Raw genomic sequence first — 20,647 nt, forward strand, 5'->3', positions numbered from 1 at the left:
TAGTTTGGTCTTTTATGATGATAAAAAAAAAAAAAAATTGTATACCAACAGTCCCTTGAGACTTAATTAGTGGTACTTACTTAGTTAGTTAAAGTTATGCATTTATGCATGATGATATAGGGAGTGGCAACGATGACGTTGGCAGTAAAAAGAAGGCAGGAAAGAGAGTGAAGAAAAGAGGGAGGAACATCATAAGAAATTAAGAAACTTGTTCCGTTTCATTATCTTTCTCAAAATTTCCAAGGCACGGGCCTGCTTAATGACATTCTCTCTTAATTACATAAATAATACTCCTCTGGTTCTTAATATAAGACTCATTTAACTAATTTAATTAGATTAAGAAAGTTAGGTAAGTTAGTTAATTATAAGAAAAATGATATATTTTTTTTAAAACACCATAATCATCTTTCTTAATACCTCTTCTCCCTCTTCTACTTAATTATGGTTGAGGGAGTATCCATAGAAGTAATTTAGAGAAAATTGATATATATGATAAATAGATTTTATATTTAGGACTAAAACTAACTCAATAATTAGGTCACATATTAAAAACCGGAGGAGTACTAAATGATAATTTGGTTGGATTCAACAAGGGGAAAAAACAAAATATTGCGAAAAAGTAAAACAGGATAGCGACTTCAGAGTTTAGGCTCTAGTGAAGGGAGAACGTGGAGAGAGAAAGTTAGGTCTATAATTATTAGTTAATTTATTCAGTATTTATAGGAAAAATTCCAAATAAAAACCCCTGAATATATGAAATTGTGAAATAGGTTCTTAGATTAGCTTAATTGCCTTAGGAAACCAAGTCTTAAATCACAAATATAAAATAATAGTGAAAAGACTAAAATGCCTCTCTTCTTTTTCCCCCTCTTTCTTCCATCTCCTCCTCTCCTCCTTCCTTCTTCGCTTTCTTTCCCTCTCTATCATTTTTTCCCTCCCCTCCTTCGTCTTTCTTTTCCTTCTCCCCCAACCCCACTTCCTCTTCCCCACCTCCTTCCTCAATGCCACCCCCATCTCTCCCCACTTCTCTCGCTCTCTTTTCTTCCTCTGTGAAAAGATTGTTGATACAAGATGGAGCTGTTCGCCGATGTTGTCCCCTAAAATTACTAAGAATTTCAAGTTCCTGCTGCGATTGTTTTTTCTTTTTCTCTAACTTGTTTTCTTAGGAATTTGACCGAAAGAAAGTTGAATAGTGGTTTGTTCACTATCAGTTTCTGGCTACCATTCATATGGCTAAAAACACAAGCCAAAATTAATATAAAAAATTTTCTAGATAAGACTTTGATTGGATTTGAGTATGTGTTTGCAAGTAGATTATATAATACAAACTATACAAGATTTGGTCTTTCTATCATTACATTTTTTTGCGCGCTGATCTCTAATGAAATTGAAATAGATTTTGTCTTTTACTGTGTGGGTCAAGCATGCATGATTAATTAATTAACTTGATCAAATTCCCAAAAAAATGATTAATGATTTTTGTAATCATATGTTCAGTAACTTGATGACCTTTATATGATTTTGGATATGTTAAAAGTTTCTATTATGTGGTTTGAATTTTATCAAGCTTTACATCTGGAGCACCAGTGACTATTACTTTAGTTTGGGGACACAAGTTTGACTATTACTTGCAACAGTTGCTATTCCCAAAGCTGTAATTTTTTATACTTCACTTGTTATTTATTATGGTGAACTTGTTATTTTCATATTCAATCTTGTTAATTAGAATGGTTATTATTTGCATATTTGTAATTTGTTATACTTCAATTGTTATTTACAATAGTAAACATGTTATTTCCATATTCAGTATTGTTACTTGAAACAACTGTTATTTGCAGAGTTGTGATTTGTTATACTTTACTTATTACTTGGAATAGCTTATTTGTTGTAACATCAAAAGTGTCCATGTCAAATTAATTAAGTGTTGAATTTGTTCGGTAGGGTGTATTGTCAAACTTCCGGCATGAATGTCATGAGGATGCTTTAGGGATGAATCCCCTTTGTTTGCAAAAATTTGAACAAAAGCTTATTACCATATTTAGTTGCTCACTAGTTTAAGTTGTTAATTGTCACTACAAAAAAAGAGTACTTTGTAGCGGTTATTTTGATGTGTTTGTAGCAGTTTTAATCATTGCAAATGACTTTGCAGTGGTATCCAAAACCGCTACTAAAATAGGTGTTGCAAATGTAATTTGCAGCGGTTCCAATAAACCGCTATAAATGTGGTCAAACCGCTGCAAATATTTGCAGCAGTTATTGTCAGAACCGCTGCAACTATTTGTTGCGGTTGTAAAAACTGCTGCAAAATCATGATATAACTGCTGCAAATATTTTCAGAAGTACGATTTGCCGCGGTTTTTTTTAATTTGCCACAGTTCCTCACCGCTGCAAATGTGGAGGGAAAAATTCCTCTGAAATAGCATTTGCGGCGGTTTTGAATAATCACTGCAAATTTTGGATGACATGAAATTTGCAGTGGTCTTCGACAACCGCCGCAAATTGTTGTTGATTTCAAATTTGCAGTGGTTTTCAATAACGGCTACAAACGCTTGCTGATTTCAAATTTGTAGCGGTTATTTAAAACTGTTGCAAATGTTTTTAATTTCAAATTCATACACATTTTTAGTTAAAAATATTAATTTATTTATTTTTGTAATTGATTTTTTTGTTTGCATAATTTTGATTTTCATTTACCAAATATTTAAAAAAACATGACTAGTTTAAAAATATGAAATATATATACTTTTTGTAATTTGTATATTTTATTAGAAATTTAGATTCTGATGTGTTATTATTAGTTATTAAAAATTATTTTCATCTGTAATGAATAATTTATATAAAATAAAAATACGTTATGATCTGAGCCTGCAAAGAAGAGGGAAAAAAGTTTAAAATTGATAAAAATAAAAAAAAGAGAAATATACTAAATTAATATTTAATAATTTACTTCTGATGAAATGAGTGAAACAGAAACCAAAGTGAAACAAGAAGAGGGAAGCCGAAAGGAGAAGAGGAAAAAAAAAAAAGGAGAGAAAATGGCGAGTAGATTGGGATGTATTTATAAGAAATATGTGAATTTTGCAGCGATTACGAAACCGCTACAAAAATTTTAAATTTGCCACAGTTAAGATAATAACCATTGTAAAAAAAGTTTAAATTTGTGGCAATTACGATAGCTGTTATTAAGAACCGATGCAAATTTTTAAACTTTTGTAGTGGTTCAAAAAAGAACCGCTGCAAAACTCATGCATTTGCAGCGATTGTAGCAAAAACCGTTGCAAATTATTAAATTTGAGTAACTTATTTTCTAATAATGTATCAAATAAATAAAATTTTATATACTTATATTTTAGCTAAAATACATTCATATTTATGGTAAGAAAATTATATATACATATAAAGATTCTTGAACATTTCAGTCTTCATCATCATCCCTGAAAAAATAAATGAAAAGAAAGGGTAAAAACAAACTTATTTTAAATATATATAAGAAATGTAGTTAATAAAAATTTAAGTTGAATAATATGTACCTGAGAAGGGGTCAATTCTCATCTCTATCAGGGAAATAATTATCCAAGTTAGTTGGTTGGAACGGGTCACTCTCTTAATTGATCTCATTACCATCACCCATATCATAAAGGTCTCGAGGCTTGAGATGAATGACCATATTCCAATCTTTATGTTTTTCATCCTCCGCATAATAAACCTGATGTGCCTCCGAAGCAAGTATATATGGCTCATCATCCTCTGATTCACCAGTGTGAATAAGCCTTGAGAAATTGATAGATGTTATGCCCAATTCATTAGTCATGATACCACGTGAAGTTGTGGTGTTTGCCCAAGAACACTTGAATAGAGTTACAGTGAAAGAGCCATTATAATTTAATTCAATAATGTCTACAAGCTTCCCAAAATATGGGACACCCCCCAAAAGTCATATTGTTATCGCTGATGCTTGCATAACTCCTAGTTCCAAAGGTGCCAAAAACTCCATAGTTCTGGGTAAGCAAACCCTGATCACGTGCAACTGTGCAAAACTTAAATCTGTTGACATTATATGCTGTAAACCTATGTGCATGATCAATTGGACCAAGTGCAAGAATAGAAAGATTAGATGGGTGGGAGATGTTGTCATTTGCTATTCGACGTGCAAACCAAGCAGGAAATTCCCTATGGACTCGTTTGTCCACCTCTACAGATGTGTTCGTGTGACTTCGCATATGATGCTTCACATGACTTTTGAACTCTCTACAAAAAAATGAGTATAGAATTTGAAAGGTAAATATGAGATTTTAATGATTATCTCACTAAATGAAAGGATCAACTTCACTACAATTTATACGTGTCCATGTGCCTATAATTTTTCCTTTGGAGTAAGCTTTATATTTTCATATCCTCCAACAGGTTTACCAACAGAATGGAACAAAATGCTTGTTGTGGATGAAGCATGTTGAGGGCGATCATCAACTCGAGGCAGACAATTGTATGATGTGTTGATATCATCAAAGCACCTTGAGCAAAAATTGAGAACCTCATCCCTTGAATATCCTTCTGCTATTGAACCCTCTGGCCAAGCTTTATTTCTAACATAGGATTTTAATTTACCCAAAAACCTTAAAGAATAATTAAAAAATGAGTTATAAATTAAGTAAACATTATATAAATAAAAAATCCAATTAACTGAAAGTATAAGATGATAAATAAAGTTAAAAAAATTTTATACCTTTCCATAGGATACATCCAACAATATTCTTCAATATCATCAAGAAGATATCCTTATTCTATTTGTCAATGTGAACTTAGCTGGCTGAAATTTACCATTTTGATCTGGCCAATAATCTTCACGAATTCCCATTGCTTGTAAATCTTTTCATGCTTGAAGGTGATCCTTTGATTTTTCTAGGATCTTTAAGCAATGTGAATATGACATTATTGCATACATTCTTTTCAATATGCTTAACATCAAGACAATGCCGTAACAAATTATCTTTCCAATAAGGAAGAGTGAAAAAAATGCTCCTCTTACGCCACTGCATAGGCTCAGCTGCTGTGGAAGTCTCCCGCGATCTTCTGCTAATTCCTTCAGCATCATCACTTTTTCTGAACTCAATATCAACATCATATAGTTGTTGAAATATATCCTCATTAGTCAAAATCAAAGGAGGACCTCTTTTTTCTTGTTGTCCATCAAAGAGGTTACGTTGTAACCTAAATTTGTGTCTTTGATCAAGAAATAGTCTATGAAGCACCATTTCTGACTATGCAGAAGTCGAATGGACTGCGCATCAAAGTTGCACACTGGACATACGAGATCAGTATGAACATTCAAACCAGATAATGTTCCCAATCCAGGAAAGTCACTGATTATCCACATAAGGGATGAACGTAAGTTGAAAATTTTCTTTTTTCATAAGAGTCATATGTCTGTATTCCAGAAGTCCATAATTCTTGTAACTCCTTTATCAATGGGTACAAGTACACGTCAATTTCATTACCCGGTGCTCTCCTTCCTGGAATAATCATGGATAATATGAAGGAACTCTGTTTCATGCACATCCAAGGTGGAAAGTTGTACAGAATCAATACAACAGGCCAAATGTTGTAACTGGTATTGAGATTCCTGAATGGATTGAACCCATCAGTTGATAAAGCAAGACTCACATTTCTTGGGTTAGCTGCAAAATTTGGAAATTTCAAATCACAAGCTTTCCATGCCTCTGAATTGAACCCATCGTGCTTCCTACATAGCAACACAAACAAAAATTCCATAATTATAGTACAATAATTAATTATTAAAACAATATATAATTATATTAACTATATTATGCACGCACCATCTCACTCATGGTCATAGCAAAAGTCTTCGATCCATTAATATGAAGGATCATCTGGCACGCCCGGCTCCTCCTGTTTCTTTAAGAAACCACCTATATCTCACATGCAAAATAACTAAAACAATTACTTGTAATTTCATACAAATTAATACAAAAATAAAAAAATACAAATTACCATCTACTCAAGTGATCTCCTGAAGTATACAAATCTTGCCCAATCCTCAGCCGGGATTGACAAGTATACAAATCTTGCCCAATCCTCAGGAGGAATGAGATTTCAAAGAAATCTCAATAACATATGAATTATAATTATCATGTAAATCAATGCAAGTTTAATTGTGAAATGTCATGTAATCCAAACTATTCCCAACTCATAGGAATGCATACCAAGTATCATGCAAGGAGAGGAACATCATATTATCCACATTGACATACCACAAAGCATTTGGCCAAAGCATAACCAATGTCAATCAAACAATCAAGGTCACCACAAAGTTCTTCCAATCTAAGCAACAATAATAACAAGAAACAAGTAAGATAAATAATCAAATTATAATTAAAAGCTACCTTTGCAAAGCTTGTCCAATTAATTCCTACAAGGAGCAATGCTTCTCCTTAATTCCTCCACTCAATTCCTATTAAATTAAGCATAAACATATGCTACATTAATTACTAAACAACTTGATTCCAACTCTTTAACATTAACTTAATAATTTCCCTCCTTTTTCTTTGATTTTTAACAAATTGATTCCTTCTTTAGAATCATTCATCTCATAACTTAATCTTATACAATTTTTCATGAGGAATCTAATGGTGCAATTAGATTTTTAAAAATCACACTCCTTTCCCATGAACTCCTCTTGGCCGAATAGGGGGTATTTATTTTTCAAAAATTTTATTTTTGATTCCAATGATTTTAAACATTTTTCAACAACATATCCCTAGACAAAAACATGTTTTAAAGCCATTGGAATAATCAAATCAATTAAAAACAATCAACTCCTGCATGAACAGTGCTGGCCAAAAATCTCCCCTTAAACCCTAACCTTGATTTCATCCAAAAATCAATTTATACATCACTTAATCTTGCTTATTCTGCTTGATTATTAAATTTTTTATCCTTTTCTAAGCATCACACATCCAACCAAAATTTTGGCAGAATTTCCAAATTTCCAAGCCAAAGTCTTAATATAATAAATATAAAACTTAGGGATATTAATGCTTAGACATATCTTAGTGTTTTCTTGAAGTAAGTTGGATGATTCCTTGCCTAAAACACCTTAAAATTTTTGTGCAAGGGTGCTGGATGAACAGTGACAGAGTCTCCCCTTCTTTTTCCCAATTTTCTGACATTTTTCATGTATTTTCTAAGGGGTATTTATAGAAAAAATCCATCTACCCTCTCCCTCCTGATTTGGCCAAATTAAGGGACACCTCAAGGGTGTAGGTGGCAGCCATCAAGTGTGGGAATGATCAGATTTGAACATGTGGCCTTGCACTAGATTTTTCCAAACATTTTCCCTTGATTTTCACTTTTTATTTAATAAAAATGATGGAATCTGGAAAGTGCACAAAATTGGGCCTTTAATGGGTCCATTGTGGGCCTCACAAATGATTTGAGATGGCCCAATAAGATAGCCCACAAACCAAGTCAGTATCTCAAACCCATTTGAAACTTTATCGGTTATTATTCACTAGTAACATTCCATAATTTTTTCAAACCTCTAAAAATTCATTTCTCTTTATGATAATTCAAATTTTAATATTTAAATATGATTTGAAAATTTTCATAATTTTTCACCATCTCTAGATATTTATTTTGAATTTTCTCCGATTAGGCCTCTATCCGTGTCACTGCGGGAAAATAAATTCCCTCAAATTAATTCTTGAGCTTTCAAGGCCTAAAAAATTTTTTATAAATTCAAATAAACATTTATATGAATTTTCCATCAATCTCCCAAATTTATTGAGACCTCTAACTAATTAAAATAATTATTTTTCTTCAATTTCTTAATAATTTTCCAAAAAATCTCTGTTTACGGGAAATTTCGTAACAATTTATTTTTACTGAATTTCTACCTTTTGGCCTTAACTGAATTTTCAAAACCTCTACTCTACACTTTTTCCATTTTTCAGGGATTTTCTGAAATTTTTCTCAAATTTTTCCATTTTACCTTTTCTAGATCGATGATTACGAAAATGTCGGTTCAGACCTTTTCGAGGTTTCATATCAAAAGTTATTTTATTTTTCTGTCTAGTTTCTACATTGACCCTCATCCCAATTTTTGATCCTTTATTGCCAGATAAAAATTTTTGGGATGTGACACATCCCTCATCACTTCATCTATTGGTCTTGTTCCATCCGCATTTCTAACCGTATACAGCTGCCCTCTTGTATTCTTCCACGCATCATCCATTTTTTGAAGGGCATGATTCTGACGATCATCTATCACAGCAAATCTTTTCTGTGCCATCAAAATACAAAAAAGTTTACATTTACTTTTAAATTAAATATAATATTTGAACATGACAAATAATACTTGCAGTTACATTATTTACCTTTACAATGTCAGTCCAAATCAAGTTGTTCCTGTTCGTTTCCATCTTATGCTAGTTCTCATAATATATGGGAAAATTAACATAATTGTGCCTCAATTCAGCAAGGTATCTGTTAAAAACAGTGCCACCAGTACCCATTGGCTGGTTTGTCCTTTCATCCCACTCTACAAGTATACGATGGTCTGGATCCAACATATGCACTTGTCTTATATATATGTCCTTCAGGGTCTGTAAAGTTAAAGACCACAATTACATTAAATAATTAAATAATTATTAAAAATATAATAAATTTGGCATACACATAATCTGAATATGAAATCCCCTCCCCTGTGCAACAGAATGACGAGGGATATTTCGGTCCCTCTCCACATCTTCATCAATGAAACTCTCCACTTGTCGTATTATCCCCGCATCAAAATCATCTAAATCTAAATTAATATCTATGCTCTGCTCGTTATTGTCAACATGCAGGGGTGACCAAAGACCCTCGTCATGAGCTCGACCTCGACCTCGATGAGACGGCTCTGAATATTCCATAAGTACCTTTCCATTACGTTGAGACATAATTATAACTATATATTTAAAAAGTACATAATTACAATTTAATTAATATCCAATTTAATTAATGAATTACATAATCCAAATTATTAAATAATTATGTAACAAATGCATTTTTTATAAATTCTATATGAATAATTATTATAAGTACAAATAAATATGTAAAGTACAAAAAACTCAAATTATTTATAAATAGTTAATGTTAAACAATTATTTAAATCAATATTGAAATAATTAAATGTTTATAAAATAAATAAATAAATTATTACATTAACATACAAAAACAAATGTCTACAGTAACAAATAAATTATAACATTTACTAAAAAAGTTTATATGTTCAGTTCTTAAAGTGCACGTAACAATCTTTATATATATAACAAATTAATTACAATTAATATTACATAAACAATTAATTTAACCAACTCAATTCATATATTCATTACATTTATAATCTATAACTACACAAAATTAAAAACAAATTAATTATGCAGTGATAGTTAAAAATCCAAAGATAAATAAATAAACATATTCAAATACAAACAGATAATTTCTAAACAACAACATAAAATGCATTCTTAATTAAATAAATTTTATATACAAAATTTCAATCATCTTATACTAAAAATACTAACCCAAAAAAAGATCTTCAGAGTGAGACTCCCTTAAAACTTGTCAAGATAGGTACTAACGCAGCAAAAAAAAAAAAAAAAACCAAAGACATATAAATATATAAGGGGCCTCCTTAGGGAGGCTCTGGTTTCTACCGCGGCTGCTTCTGTAGTGGTTGTATTGAACCATTGCAGGTGAACCGCTACATAAACTGCTGCAGAGTTTGTAGTAATTATATATAACCATTGCAAACTCTCATATTTTGCAGCGGTTCTATTATAACTGCTACAAAATATGTGTAACTTTTGCAGCTGTTCTATTAGAATCGCTGCAAAATATGCGTAACTTTTGTAGCAGTTCTCTAAGAATGGCTGCAAATTTGGACCCAATAATTTTCCTAGCGGTTTTTCCCTCCAAATCGCTGCTAAATATCACTGCAAATGTCCCTGCCATGTGGCGCCAAATTTTGGCACCATTATTTTGTGACGGTTTTATTCTAACTGCGGCTAACGCACAATTAACCATTGCAAACTTAAATTTTAGAATCAAACCATTGTATATTTGTGGCAGTTTTTTTTTAACTACTGCAAATTCTTGGATTAGTAACGGTTATTTATAATCGTTGCAAAATAACCCCTACAAAACACTGTTTTTTTTTGTAGTGTGTTAATGTATAGCTGACATGATATTTACCTAATTTATGAGAAATTGTCATTATTTTCATACTATATAACCAAATGACAAGTGTGTTAAGTGAAATAACAAGTGTATCATTCGATTTCTCATAAAATTGAGTTGCCAATGACAAGAGTGTTAAACCAAATAACAAGTGTGGTAAGCGAAATAATAACCATGTAGCTGGGTTTTTGATAAAATTAAGTTTAATGAAAAGTTGTCATTATTTCCACATTTTACTGCCAATGACAAGAGTAATAAGCAAAATAATAATTTTGTGATTGAAACTTCCATGAAATTAAGTTTGATGAAAGGTTGTCATTATTTTCATATTTCGCTGCCAAATGAAAAGAGTGGTAAGCCAAATAACAAGTTTGGTAAGTAAAATTACAAACATGTGACTAAGTTTCCAATGAAATTATGTTTCGTAAAAATTTGTCATTATTTTCATATTTCACTATCAAATGACAAAAGTAATAAGGCAAATAACAAGTTTGGCAAGTGAAATAACAAGCTCAGTGATTGGGTTTTTAATGAAATCAACTTTCATTTCACTGCCAAATAGCAAGAGCAGTAAGGCAAATGACAAGAGTAGTGAGCAAAATAATAATTCTGTGATTGGGTCTCTCATGAATTTAAGTTTCATAAAATGTTACCATTATATCTACATTTCACTACTAAATAACAAGAGTGGTAAGCCAAATGGCAAGTTTGGTAAGTGAAATTACAAGCATGTGACTGAGTTTTTGATGAAATTAGGTGTCATAAAAAATTGTCATTATTTTCATATTTCACCTCCAAATGACAAAAGAGGTAAGCTAAATGACAATAGCAGTAAGCGAAATAACAATTCCATCGTTGAGTTTCTCATGAAATTGAGTTTCATGAAAAGTTGCTATTATTCTCACATTTTACTGCCAAATTATAAGAGAAGTAAGCTAATTGACAAGAGTCATAAGCAAAATAACAATTTTGTGACTGGATTTCTCATGAAATTAAGTTTTATGAAAACTTGTCATTATTTTCACATTTCATTACCAAATAACAAAAGTGGTAAGCCAAATAACAAGTTTGATAAGCAAAATCACAAATATGTGACTGGGTTTCTCATTAACTTCAAAACATTAAATATATATACATTGTTACCCTTTAGGACTGATAAATACAGAATTTTAACATTGCTCTGCCCATAAATAAAAGACCATCATTTTGATATTTTTATGTCATGTTGCTGTCATCATATGTACAAATTTGTAGTTACAATACTACTAAGCAAAATTACAACAGTAGTAAGCTAAATAACAAGAAACCAATGGTTCTTCAACAGCAACCAGTTTCTGCATAAATTAACTCACTATCTTGTAGCAGTCTTCTTCGAACCCCTCCAAAAACCCAGCAGCTCAACAATCAACATTTTCCAGCCACTCATATCGATGCATACCAGCGGTCTTCACAAACACTTTGAATCTAGAAGACAAATATAGTTTGTATGGCATCTAAGAGTAGAGAGAGGAGGTTCAATACAAAAATGGTAGTTATGATGCGTTGTTTGACAGCAGCTTCTTCAAGAGAGGGAAAGGAGAGGAAGTGAAGGTAGACATAACAAAGATGATGAAGTTTAGCTAGGTTGAAGATGAGTTTAATTAGTTAGGTTGAAGAAGATAGATTGAAGATGGTCAGTTTAGCTAGGCTAAAGAACATGGCTTTGTGTCTGCGAATGAGAAGACGATATAAGATGCAAAAGGGCTTTTTGGTCTTTTGACTATCATTTTATATTTGCAATTTAAGACCCGATCTCTTCAAGTAATTATGTTAATTTAAAAACCCATTTTGTTATTTCATATTTTTAAGGGTCTTTTTTTTTGCCATTTTCCTGTATTTATAAAGTATAAAATTTATAATAAAAAGTTACATTTTTCAAATTTTTCTTTTTGCCTGATCAATATTTATCAAAATTATTAATATATTATTAGTTTTCTTTAAAATTTCACTATTTATAATTTATTTCTTAAATTTTATATGATGGACAATCTTCAGTTATTTATAATAGCATGGGAAGGCGTGGAAATGGGAAGAGTCGAAATATATGATGGACAAATCTTCAATTATTTATAAAAGCATGGGAAGGAATGGAAATGGGAAGAGTTGAAATATCCTCCATCCTTCATCATGGATCACACTTTTTTCACGACATACAGATCAAGAAAATATTAAAATATAGGTACTTTTTCATTTGTACCCTCCATTAATTTAAATGACAACTGACAGTCTAACACATCATTTGTAAATATGAAATTGTGAGCACGAGTTATGGAAATAATATATAAAGAATTATACATTCTGAAATATTTAAGAGCAGGACATCTTCCACAAGAGCATTTTTCGAATTATACTTTAATTATATCTAAAAGTTTTAACTAAAATTTATATTTAGTGACAAAATAAATCTGAAAGCCGGAAAAAAATAAATAAATATGAAAATTAGCCACCATGGAGGAGGTATCATTTAAGCTGGACCAAGCAATTTAAATAAAAAATGATAATAAATAAATTTCCTCCTATTTATTACTACTTCACTCCTTATTAGGGGACACATTTTGGAAGGTGTTTTTAGTCCTTTTTATAAAATATTTGATAGTTTTAAAGACTATTAAATATTTTTTTTTCATATATACTCATATTTAATAAGAATAGTGCGAGAATAGAAATTATTATAATGTTAGAGTTTAGTATAGTTATCACTTGAATTCTATAACAAATTTAATGTCTTTAATTATTTTTATTAGTATGTATGAATTATTTACAATAGCCTTTTGTTAGATGTTTTTATTAGCACTTGAAACTTGTCAATGGCTTAGGGGCAACTGAATTATGTGTGAATTTTTTATGTTTGTTTTTTTTTTAATTTGAACTTTTTAAAACTGATTTTTCAATATAACATATTCAAATAAATTTCTGTTACACTGACTCTTTTTTTTATAAAAATTTATTTAAATATAAATTGTATTATACTAATTCACTCCCATTTCAGCTTTAATTTACAAAACTCTCATGCAACAATGCTAACCCAAAGTCCCATACAAGCTCAATTATTACCATGGCTGTTATGAAAAGGTCGCCCAATTATTACCATGGTTGTTACGAAAAGGCGTGGGCGCTTTGGTAGAGACGCGTGTTGTGAGCGAGGTAGAGGAAAAGAGAAGAGAATGGGAAAATAATGGGTCTTTGAATTTTTATTTTTTCAAGTACTTTCAAGAGCTGCCAAACTTCTTATAAAATATTTAAAGAAAAAAGAGAGATGAAAGGTTGATGTCCCGATTGGTAAAAAGAACTGGTTAGAAAGGACAAGAATAGAATAAAAAAGTTCTCATCGAGGGTCTGTTTGGCAAGCATTAAAATGAAAAATAGGTTGATAAAAATATGATGAAAAATTGTGCAAGTTCACTATATTATCCTTAATAAAAGAATATAATATTATTATATCAGAATGCTTTTCAACTTTATAGAAATATAATATTATTAAAAAATTTAATAATTAAAAAATGAATGAATAAAAATATACATAATTTGAATAAATAAATATGAGTATTCAATATAAATATAAAAAATATATATTAAATTAAAAAATAAATAATTAAATAACAAAATATAAAATAAAATATAATAGAGAAATTTGAACAAGGAATGAAATACATCTATAAACAGAAAAAAAAAAGAATGAAATATGATCAAGCAATTTATAAATCTGAATGGACAAAAATAAAGTCAATTAAAATTTTTAGTGAATATATATTTTTTAATTTAAATTTAAATAGGTCAAATGATCTATTATTGGAAAGCTCTTAAGTTTAATTTCTAATGTAACATGACCCATTCAAAAACTTGTTGTATTTTGGAATTTATTTTTAAGACGGTAAGCAAATGTCACAAACGTTTCCCAAAAAAAAAAAGTGTAATGTTGCGTAATTAGATTATTTAAATAGACGTTATTCAAAAGCTGATTAAGCCTGTATTTACATCAAACAATTTTTTACTTTAAAAGTATTTATAGTTTGTGAGATATTATAATAATATTTATCAAAGTTATCAGGTAAAAAAAAAAGTTAAATTTGTAATTTAAATTTTATTGCATCTAATTTGAATCTGCTTAAGAAAATTCGAACTTGATGTAACAAGTTCAAATTTTCTTGCATCAAATTTGAATTGGCTCATTTCCTTGTCACAGTTTAAAACTTAACCATGAGTTTATTAATATAAATTAGAATTTGTATAAAAAAATTCCAATTTATGCATGATACACCCTAACTTTTGCGTAATTTTTGAATTTACTCAGATTTTGTTATACTCTGTTTTTTACGCATTGAACAGAATAACTTTCAATTAGTTATGATTTTCTCAATTTAAATTCAAATTGGATAAATAACCTATATCATTCAAAAGCTATCCGAATCTAGTTTTTAATGCAATAAGATCCATTTACAAACACTTTGTAATTTTTAAGTTATGATCAAAATAGTGAGCAAGGGTCAAAAGCATTTCTCTCTCTAGATTTTGAATCAAATTTGAAAAATCATATCTTTTTCATATGAAAACATTTTTATTGAGGTAGGTGTTGAAAAGCTTGTTGAGTCTACACTTATGTATATAAAAAAAAAAAAAAAACTCACTTCAAAAGTATTTATATATAGGCTATGAACACTAGACACGATGTAAATTTGATGATTGAGGTAAAAGCATTACTACAGAAAAAGCAAACTATAGCACTTTTTTTTTTTTTAAACTTTTGTAGCATTTTCAAAATGCTACATTCAAATCTACTACAAACGATGTTGGGAATAAGCTGTAGCGCTTTTGAAACACTACAAGATATTTTTTTATTTTTTATTTTTTAATATGGTAACTTATGATTTTTTTAATATGGTAACTTATAAGTTTTTTTTTTAATATGGTAACTTCCTGTAATGTTTTCTCAGAAAAGGCATTTCCTATAACGCTTTATCATAAAAGCTCTACAGAACATATTACATCCTGTAGAGCTTTACCAGTAAAGGGTTACAACGAGTTATAATTTCTGTAGCCCTTTCTTATGGAAGCGCTAAAGAAGTATTTTTTGTTTTAAAAAAATTAATTGATATTCTATAGCACTTTTTTAATGAAGCGCTACAGAATATATAATTGTTAAAAAAATATTTTCTATATAATTTTCAAAACCACATTTACAAAAACTTTACATAGAAATTTCTTAATTACTAGTAAAATTCAAAGATCAGATACATACAACAAAATTCTTAGAACAACATAGCTAATTAATTAGCAAACTTACATCACTATTATGTATCTTGACAACAGTTATGAACAAAATCAATCTAATTCTGATTCTTCTCAACTAAAGGCAAAACATAGGAGAGAAGCTATAAAACGATCCACTTATATAAAGTATTGTTGGAACACATATCTACACTACTCTTTAATGACTTCATTTACTTAGTTGTCAGTGTACTTTATGCAACGTGCATCTTCATAATACTGCTCAATAATTTACATATATAGCCAATTAAAATCGCTAAAAATTAACTATTAGACAATAATTAAAGTTAATAAGCAGTATAAAGTTAAACTAAAACTACTTATAATGTCACGAATAAAAGTTTGATCATGAGTAATAATATCTTTCATGAATATCATAATATAGTAATCATAATCATTATTATTGGGTTGGAAAGGGCGGTGCAGAATATCATCGAATAATTAAATCAATTCATGAATACAAGTGGTTTATTTTCAAAACTAGAGTAAATTTAAATAAATACTTTAATTTTCTTCTACATGTAGCTTTTTGCGATGTCAGGGGCTTTAGAATAACTCAATGATGCAGAATCTCGATAGCCAATCAATGCACCAAAAAAATGAAGTTGAAAGTAAATTGGTTCTTCAATCATACAAATATTCACACATGTGAATAGGCAAACACTTACCTATTGAGCAGCCTCATCATGTCAGGATAGTCTCTTGGTTCACCATGCTCTAAAAGATCCAAACAGTAAATAAGGGGATCCAAAGATGTCATTGGATTGATCACAATCAATATCCAATATTGCCTAAAGTTTTTAAAAATTGTTTAACTAAATCAAAATAGCAAAATGATTAAAAAAAATCATAACTTATAAGAGTATAGCCAATGATTCACCCCACATTGAATGGTGCTAGAAACAACATATTACAAGTTCCTTTTGCTGAAAAGTACTCTCATCTTGTTAGATTGAAAATCAATGTCTTTTTTCCCAACATGTTGGCCTATCATATAGGGATTGATAAATGAGAATTTTACTCTCTCATTGTCCATCAACACGTCATGGTACAAGTGCCTTCATATGAAAACAAATAATTAGAGTAAGACTAATAACATTAAATGATAAATAATAAGAATGATAAAATACTTAATCCATATATTAATAGCTATAGCACCAACCCATCTACGATGAAGTATGTCATCCAGAATGTGCCAATCAATATTACCAAATATATCATTTGTGTTGTAGATGTGCCTATCAAACTCTACTTAAATACCATTTCCTTCCTGAAAGAAATTAGCTACAATCAATTCCAATTGATTGTGATATGAGGTAATTTGTTTCTGACCTATTTAACTAGCCCAACCTTTCTTTTTTTGATATACTTGTTGAACCTTTAGAATTGCTACCAGCCAATTAAATTTGTTTGCTCCTCGATTGTGTAACCTTTAAAAATCATGAAACTAAATCAAATAATTATAATAATATAAATAAATAATATAGGAAAATGTAAATTTATTACCTTTTGAAATGGCTCAGTGAGACCCATAAGCCATGCAAGATAAGCACCCATAATGTCTCTTACCATTGTTTGCTGATCTAGATTAGGGAATGGTAATTGAGCATCTTCATTGGTGCAAACATCAATCCTTACCCAGAGTATATTCTCAAGCAATGGTGAATTGTGTAGAATTTCATTACCATTATTGTAGACAACACCCACAGCAACTGCGTGCTTAAAAGATTGATTCAAATACAATTTACAATTTGAGTTGCCCTACAAAAAAAATAGAGTTAATAAAGAAGAAATTATAAAGAAATTAAAAGTTAAATAGAGAAAAACTTAGAGGAAAAGACTAAAGAAAACTTATAGGAGGAAGAGGGAGTTTAGGAACCGAAGTACAACTATTATTCACGCTTGGGCTGTCACATGTTTGAATGTTTGGTCCTACCCCATGTTGTATGTAGCTCTATAGCTAGTCTATTAATTGCATATTTTGTTGTTGCATTACATGAGTCTGTTTAAAAAAGTGTTCTTGCATTTTCTGCTTGAAAGAATGCATTTTCTTTTTTAGCTGTGAAATCTCATTTTTGCTGCAGCACTTTTGGGGTCCAAAGTAAGATGTCGGTGTCACTCCAGAACCAATACCTCAAACGTGACTAGAAACTTTAGGTAAATTTAATGCTCTACTAAGCAAATCGTCATGTCAAGATGTTGGGCTTTCTTTGGTGATTCTTGTGTGATTGATTGCTAGCACAAAAAGAATGATAAAATTATTTATCATAAAATAGGATCATTTAAATAAAAACTATTTAATGGAATATATGATACGTACACAATACTTTGCAACTCTTCCAACTTCGTCATGAACAATTTCACCTTTCTTGTTAGTGCAACCAGCCAACCACAACACATGTCGTGATAATTGTGTAATATTTAAGTTTGATTCTTTTATCTACATATTAGAATTATTTAAAGTTAGAAATTACTCTAATAAATTTTATACATATCAAGCAATTATTAGTGCATATACTAATGTTTGCTCTATTTGTTCATATCCTATTCGTCCTTGTCTATAGTGATATTTTATGTTTATCACTCAGGACTGATTTTTGTCACTTAATTCTTGTTTAGATAAAAATTATTAATATTAACATATATATTACAATTAGAAAAGTCTATTATTACCTGAAATTGCTCAGTTGTATGTGACTTTAAAAAGATATCCTATTGTTCTTGATTGATGATACCATCATGTAAACTCAGTGGTGTTGGAATGATATTCTCATTATCATCTCTCATGTGGTATTTGACCATATCAGAACGAAACTTTCTTAGAAGAGTGTCAACTTTCATTGGCACATACCTTTTTCGAGTCTCATCAATAACAAAACAAGACTATAAGAAAAACCATATTTAATTGGCTCAAGTGTGATCATATGAGAAAAATAATCAAAATGTTAGAGTAATTAATATTTTACTTCTACTTCATTCTAAACTAATTTCTTATATTGATTTGGGACTCTTCTCCAATTATCAAATGTACAACAGTATCAATGAAACTAGTAAATTTGCTACGATTGGGTCTAATTGGTTGCTCCTTGGAATTTCACTCAATTGATGATTTGATCCCCTTATTTCTCAACTTAATCAACTTAGCCATAATGGTCCTATCACGGGTTACATCATGCTCATATATGTATATATATCTCTCTCTCTCTGAATATATAAAAGAACTATGACATTATCCTCATTCTTCTAAGAAATGTTGAGATTACCCTCATTTTGCTCAAGAATATAGACATCATCTTCAGTGGAGAATCTATTTTCCTACAAAATAATTGAAGTAGACAAAACATTAGTTAATAATTAGAAAGTTGAGAAAAGTAAGTAAAATAATTTTAAAAAAAGAATTGAAACATACAAGTAAATTCAAGCAACTCATATCCTTTTTCTCTTTCTTGTTTGATTTAAAATAGTGTTTCTCTCGATTCTCCTAGTAGTTTGAATTGATATATTGACCCAATTTCCCTCTTTATGATCATGTCTAATGTATAAGGGTTCACTCTCATCTTCTTCTTCATCTACGTCAAAATCTTCTGATCCTAATGTCTCAAACATAGGATCATCCTCATCTTCTGATTCATCCTCATCTATATTCATGTATTTATCAACTTCAATACTGTCTTCTTTTTTATGCTTTTTGTTCGATGGAAGTATAATGAACCAATTCTTCTTAGCAGAATCTAGAATGAAAAACACTTGTTCTACTTGTGAGGCTAGAATAAAAGGATCATCTTTATACCCAACTTTAAAAAGGTCCACCTGAATAAACCCTAACTCATCTATTTGTAATTCATTGTTGTTGTTAACCCACTTACATCTAAAAACAGGGATCTTGAATATAGAGTAATCTAACTCCCATATGCGTTCAATGACACCAAAATATGACATTTGTGCAGAGACAGGGTTTATGCCCTTAGCACTAGATATATGCTAAGACCCAGCAACAAGTGTTACACCACTATTTTGCATTGTGCTACTTCATCTTGGTCTTGTGTATAGAATGTGTAATTGTTGATTGCAAAACTAGTGTAAGATAATACATGAAAGCTCAATCCTTTTGATAACTATATCAGTTTTCAGAAACTGAATTAGGATTCTTGTCCAACTTATCAGTGATGTGTCTTTTCAACCAATGGGTAAAATGTTGATTGTATTCTTTTGTTATCAAATTTTCATTCCTATCACCAAATATACTGCGAAGAATATTCTTGTATTCTTTAACAAATGGTTCAACTTCATCAATGTTATGCAATATATATAAGTGAGCTTGCTCCCATTCAATCATTGATATGCTTATCACATTACTCCTACTTGTTCCTTTCCCTGTTCTTTGCCCATCATGATGAGACTTCAAGATTCCCTATAGGTTCGACATTAGATAGATAATTAGCACATAAGTCACTTGCTTTCTCAACCATATATCATTCACCAATACAATCCTCTAGTCGATATCTATTTTTCACTTACCCTTTTAAAACTTCCATAAAATGCTCAATCAAATACATACATCTCAAATAAACTAGGCCATACATTTGAACCTCTTTGACCTAGTGCATGGTTGGATGAATGGTGATGTCAAAAAATAAAGGTGGAAAATACATTTCAAGTTCACACAAAATACAAATAATTTGCCTTTGCAAGTCTTGCAACTTCATTGAGTCAACCACTTTATTGCAAATCAACTTGAAGAACAAGCAAAGCTTAGTGATAGTGTTTTGCACTTTTTTTTGTGTAAAATAGATCGTATTCCAACTGGTAATAAATTTTGCATGAGCGCATAACAATCATGAGACTTAAGGTTCTTCAACTTTAACTCTTTCACTGATATAAGGCTTTTGACATTTGAGGAGTAGCCTTCTGAAACTTTAATTCCATGTAGAAACTCATAAAAGGATTTTTTCCCCCTTCCTCGAAAGAGTATAAGCTGCAAGAGGTAGATAAGTACGACATCCTTTCTCAATTGATGCTAATTCTTTTCTTATTCCCAAGGTGACCAAATCTAACCTCGCATTGACACCATCCTTACTTTTTCCTTACCTATTGAGTAATGTGC

Source organism: Neltuma alba, unplaced genomic scaffold (assembly GCF_004799145.2).
Source record: "Neltuma alba isolate B1F8T4 unplaced genomic scaffold, ASM479914v2 tig00011923_pilon, whole genome shotgun sequence".
NCBI lineage: Eukaryota > Viridiplantae > Streptophyta > Magnoliopsida > Fabales > Fabaceae > Neltuma > Neltuma alba.